The sequence below is a fragment of the Calidris pugnax genome, unplaced genomic scaffold (assembly GCF_001431845.1).
Source record: "Calidris pugnax isolate Ruff unplaced genomic scaffold, ASM143184v1 scaffold44, whole genome shotgun sequence".
NCBI classification, from domain to species: domain Eukaryota; kingdom Metazoa; phylum Chordata; class Aves; order Charadriiformes; family Scolopacidae; genus Calidris; species Calidris pugnax.
The window spans coordinates 30,099,435-30,105,434 of record NW_015094506.1 but is presented as its reverse complement, the minus strand read 5'-3'; positions in this window follow the sequence as shown (position 1 = coordinate 30,105,434).

Genomic DNA, 6,000 nt, shown 5'->3' with positions numbered 1-6,000 from the left:
TGGCAGTTCAGTGACAGCATATCCTATTCAAAACAGGAATTTAAAGCAAATAGGTTTTGCTTTAAAAACGTGGAAAAATGTGGAAAATACATCCATTGAAATGGTGATTTGCCTTGAGACAGAGTAGTGTTCAATTGTGATGCTGCAGCTAAAACTGAAGCAGGCTGAATTAGTGAATCTAATCTGTTCTGGGTCAGAAATCAAGTTAAAATGGTTATTTGCAGATTTATTGGTGGGACAATATGAAATGACAGACAAGCCAGGAACTAATTTGAAACTGAATGGCAGTTTCATTTCCCAAATGTGTAGATGGTGCTTTGGACAACATTATCAGCAAGCATCTTCTCCAACTTGAAAATCTGGATATTATCCAGAAATCTAAAAAAACCCCCAAAACAACCAAACAAAAATATATTTGGAAGCCAGCTCATTCAAGCTTATTCATCTCCAGAAATAACTTGAATTTCTTGTAACAAGTGGTCTGGTACATTAAAAAGATTTTACAAGTCTTCCGTAAAACAAATCAACACACAGGTGATGTAATACAGTTTAATACACTGGGGAAATCATTGTATCTGGTTTTATAAAAGGCAAGTGTAGTAAATAACCTGTGGTGGTCCTTGTGGTGTAGTAAATTATGAATAAACTTCCTATGCGAATATAAATTTTTCTTTTCCACTTTTTCTTTCCTACAAATCTGTCAGCATAAATAATAGCTGCTTTCAAGCTTTTTATCCTGAGCAAAGGTCACTTCTAGGAATGAATGTGCTTTTCTTGATAAAATGTGTCCTACAGGAAGCGGATGAGAGCTCCAGGCTTTATTTGGGGTAATAATATTTAATACAGATGAAAATCTTTCTTTCTGAGGATGTATAGCTTCATTAAAATTGGAGTAACCATACATTTTTCTTGTCATCTGGAATATGCAAATTAAATGCACTGTGACAGTTACAATTTAGTTACATAAGTCATCGAACTTGGAATTGAAACTTACAGTTTCTAGCTGAAGAAAAAGGAATTAGAAAGTTATGCGTCTAGAATGCTGTGCATATCCCTTCTTCAAAAACACAAATCAACCACTAACAGATGCCAATGGGTGGTTGAGGAAAACTTCTTATGAAGAACAGAATGGAAAGTTAAATGTTGCTGGTTTTTTTGTCTGGAGACAAGGGTACTTGATGTCATTCAAGGGAACATACCACATGATTGCCCAAATGCTTGTAAAAAATGCTTGTTATTCTCAATTAGAAACTGTAGAAATGCTACCGTTTCTTAGTAATATCTAAAAAAAAATTTCCTTCATATGAAGACAATTTTGGAAGTAACTTGGAAAATTTTGATTTTCACCAGTCACCTGGGCTGTGCAGCTTTGCAGTGGAGTATGAGGCAAATATCTTCAGCTTTATTGATGCTTAGCATATGAAATACATACATTGTTCCTTTTCTCACAATTTTCACACCAAAATTTATGCTCAAAACATCTTGGGGATAACGTTATGGCATTAGAAGTGCATGTAGAAAGGAACAAGGTTCAACAGACTTAAGTAAAAAGTACTGAGCTCCAGAATAGGGAAAATTTGCTCTCAGAAAGCCAGAGTAGTAAGTGACAAACATGCGTGTAACTCTGTCCTTGTCAACACAAGACATACTTAATAAAATAATAGATCACAGAGGTATTGTTGAGCTGCTTAAAAAAGAAATCTTTTGTTCTAGGCCTGTACTTAAATGTTTAAGCTGCAGATAAACATTTGCTGCTGTGTATTTCTAGTTTTGTAACAGATTTTGTGTGTGATTTCTGAAGCTCATGTTAATGTGCTTATTCTCGTTGCTGTTTTGCAGAAGCCTTTAATACATTTTAAGAAGTGAAGAAAGTCCCTTTGTACTTCCTTGTACTTCTGCGTTTTGAATAGGCAATGTCTGGGTTTTTTTCCTTTTTTAATTTTTAATATTAATTGCACAGACTGGTCTTCCACTTGTTGAACTCTGCTTTGAACCTCCCAGTTATTATCTCTTGATTGTTCCTTGAAGGTATGTTTGACAGGTGTGTGTTTGTACTGGTTGTTTGTGTAGATCTTGCTATAATGGAGATGTATAGCGTGTATAATGAAGTGTGTGGTTTATAGGATACATCATAGTTGCCTATTTTTAAGCAACTATGATGCTTCTTAGTGGCTCTTGATGGTGTTCTCTTGCCAGACCTCAAATTTCTGTCTGTTTTCTTGGGGAAGTTGGGGGATTTTGAGACCTAAGAAGAACGATACAGTGAAATAGTTCAGGTTTCTATCCGTGTTTGGTTTCTTGGTCCTTTGTTATGCACTGGAGGAACTTTGTGTTTCATGAATAAGGTAGTTATTAAGGGAGGAATTCCCCATTACTTTGGTCCCAAGAGCATTAAATGGCTTGTTACCTCTAGCTACACTTTAGTTTACTAGTAACTGCAGGATATGTCAGGTATTCGATGTAGGAACTTCCCAGGAATGCCTTGGTCAATGTAGCAAGGAATAATTAAAAGAAGCTTTTAAAATTACATGTTAGGGGAATTTTGCTTCTGCAACAGGTGAGCACCAGGGGCTGCAACGCCGAGCGCGCAGAGAGACAGTGGATAGCGCAGCTGGGCCTTTCAGGGGAATGGCTATGGGTATTCTGGCTCCCATCTTCAAGCAGAAGGGTGAAGAGATGTACATCTGCATTCTTATATTTAATGCCTATTGTTTATATGCTGTGAAATACGAAATATGTGATCCAGTCGTGTTTCAGTCAAAAGATATAAGCATGTAACTTTCAAACTTCTCTTTATTTGTGTGTAGGCTGGCTTCCATCCTCCACTTAGGTCTCCAGACTGGGAAGATTGGTCCTGGGTGTGGTATCAGAATTAAATGGAGAGACTGGCAAATATGCCAAAGCTGGAAATTAGGAAGCAAAAATCACTTGTTTTGCATATGATATCCTCATGTTTATGGATAAGCAAACACTTCGAGCTCCATTTAAGCGAATGAGCAGCCACTCCTGAGATTGACTCAGATTCCTCTTTTTTTTTTCCTGAACTGTTAAAGCTGTTCAGATATATTTTTATAAACATAAACCCAAACACTCTTTTGCCTCTTGTGCGATGCGTATTTGCTGTTGACTGCTGTCTTCTAGACATTAGAACCATTTCTTTGGGCTTGACTTAACTGAAGGCTTGTTGCAGTAATATATACCTTTGTAGATACTAGTTGATGGTTGTCCCTTAAAATGAAGTAGTTAATTATTTTGTAATTGCTAGTTTGGATGTTGCTGGAATGTTTATTCCGGGCTACAGATATTTGTAATTTACTCTGGCATGTCTAGCCTGATCCCTAGGGTAAATTGCAATTTTTTTAGTTTGGAAAAAAACAGCTTGGGACTGCCTGGCTAACTCTGACAGTTATATTTATGGCAGCATAATTGGTTCAGTAATCTTGAGTTTAAAATATAGTGTAACGTGACAAATGTATTTAACACATGCTTAGAAAAGGGTGTGGGGGAGGTAATTGAAGAAACACATTGTCATCCTTTGGGACTGAGATACTAATGCAAATCTTGGGGTGGTGGGTTGTGTTCATTGCTGGGGTTTTTTGTTAGTTTTTTCTTTTTCTTTTTTTTTTTTTTTCCCTTCCATGTATCGTAGTGTAACAGCCAGTTGCACTACAGCAAATCTTGGGGTGTGGGGTTTGTTTCTTTTTGGGGTTTTTTTTTTGGTTTTTTTTTTTTTTTTTTTTTTTTTTTTCCCTTCCATGTATCGTAGTGTAACAGCCAGTTGCACTACAGTTACCTTGGCTGTGTTTCTGGAATACTCTTTGAAATTGCCTATTCTGAGGGGAGATGGCCAAGTCCCACAACTAGTGTTAGAGTAGGACAGAGCCTGATAACTACTGAAGGCAAGAGCAGGAGGTTTGCTGTGGTAGCTCAAGTAATCAAAGTGGAGCTTTGCCCCACCTCCAACAGGCACCGATGTGCTTTAAAAACTGTACTTCTCTGTAGTTAACAAGCACTTGCCTGCTCATGGGGAAGAGAATCTCGGCTACAACTTTTCTTCAAGTTGAAGAACAGAAATCCATGTTTATCACAGTGTCTCTGTGATTATTGAAGTTTTCCTCCAAAAATAACACCTGTATTACAGCCGTGGTTGGGAAAATGAGTCTGCGGAGGAATCTAATACCTCGTGGTCAACTTGAGTAAATCCCAGAAGACAGGATGGGTTGTTCTGCCACTGAGGTCAGACTGCTGAAAGAGCTGGTTTCCTATCTTGCTTCCTTTGTGGGATTTGTGCCCATAGCAACACCCATTGGCAGCTCTGAGACTGCAGTGCCGCTGCTGCCCAGCCCTCTGTGATACCACTTCTCTTGGCATACTGACCTAGAATACTGCCCTAGATCTGTTTCAGAGGATTTCTTTAATTTTCCCCTTCTAACTTTTCAGAAACCCCCTCAGGATGTTAAATTGGTTGGTAGTTGCAACATGATAAATTGGCTGCTAATTAGTTTTTTTCTAGAAGCATTAATTCTTACCTTTTAAATTTTTTTCTACCCTGCACTTGTCCTGACTCTTTACTTTCTCTGACATATCAGAATGTTAATTAATCTTCTTAATTCATCTATTTATGTAAATACAGATCCTGTAGTCTATTGTGTTGTTTCCTATTAATTTTGGCTTTGTACAACTGTAAACTAGCCAGTTCATTAACTGTCAGCAGTTGCAAACATTTGTGGTGTCCCTCTGTCACCAATTTTTTGGTTTTGCTTTTGTTGTGATAAATCACAAAACTGAGGCTTTCATGACAGTAATTAGTATCAAGTTCATACTTCATACTGAAGTCCTTAACTGTCAAATATGAAATGCTGACTGTCTTTTTTTGGCCTGTGCCTAAATAGGGGACATAAATAATGCCCTGAAATCGGAAAGGATGCTGAAGGCTAGTCAGAAAGGACATTAACCTTTGAAATGCTCCATGTAAACCAGAAATCATAGCAAACTGCTGCTTGTTTAATGGCTTACATGGAATGACTCTTCTGGTCTTAGTCCCATTCTCTGAGGACAAACGACCACATCATAAAAAAAACCACATTAATACTTGCTCAATGTCCTTTCAATACAGAATTCTGAGGAGCCAACAACCAAATGTTTTTTTCAGCATCTCCGAATTTAACACCTCTCCTTTCTTTTAAAATTTTAAGTTCTTTGTAGCTTCATTTATGCCAGCAGTTAACTTTCTCTCTGGATAAATATCAAAATCCAGCTGGGTAAGAGCTGCTCGGCTTGTGTTAACATTATTGGGTGTCACTTAGCATGCCAGTGTGCCTTGGTGGTTTTTTAGGTTATGGTAGACTCCTGTGGCGGTGTGCTCTCCCTGTTTTTCTCCCCCCCAGTTCCTGCCTGGCCTTGGCCACCACGGCCATCACAACAGCAGTTGTGATAACTTGCACCCGGATTTTGGGGGATGGCTGGCAGTATAGTCTAAATACTGTCTGGAGTGGGGACCTAGAAATTTTGTTGCCATGAAAATATGACTATAGGTCAATTATCTTACTGTATAAATAGTGGACAGCCCCAGAGCCCTTTGAGCTCTCCTGTACGGCAGCGGGCTGCACGCCAGGATCTCCTCTTTTGTGAGGACGCTCGCTTAAGGTTCTGCTCTTCAAGGTTGAGGGGTTCCTTGTCGCAAGAGATTCTCGGTAAGTGACTAATAGCATGCTAAACTTTGAAATCTTAGCTAAGTAATGTAAAGGATTGATTGCACATATATAATCCTTTAGACATAAACCGTTGACCAAGTCTGGGACTAGGATTGGATCCAGCCACACCTGGACTCCTCTCTGAGAAGGAGTTTAGAAAGCAAGGGGGTCCTTTCTGAACCTCGTGACTCAACAGGAGGGTCTCCCTGACAGCTTGTTTGACCCTGTCCTCTGTGCAGTAAATAATAGAGTGTACCTTCACATTGAATCTTGTAAAACACTATCACATTTACTACTGGTTTTATCA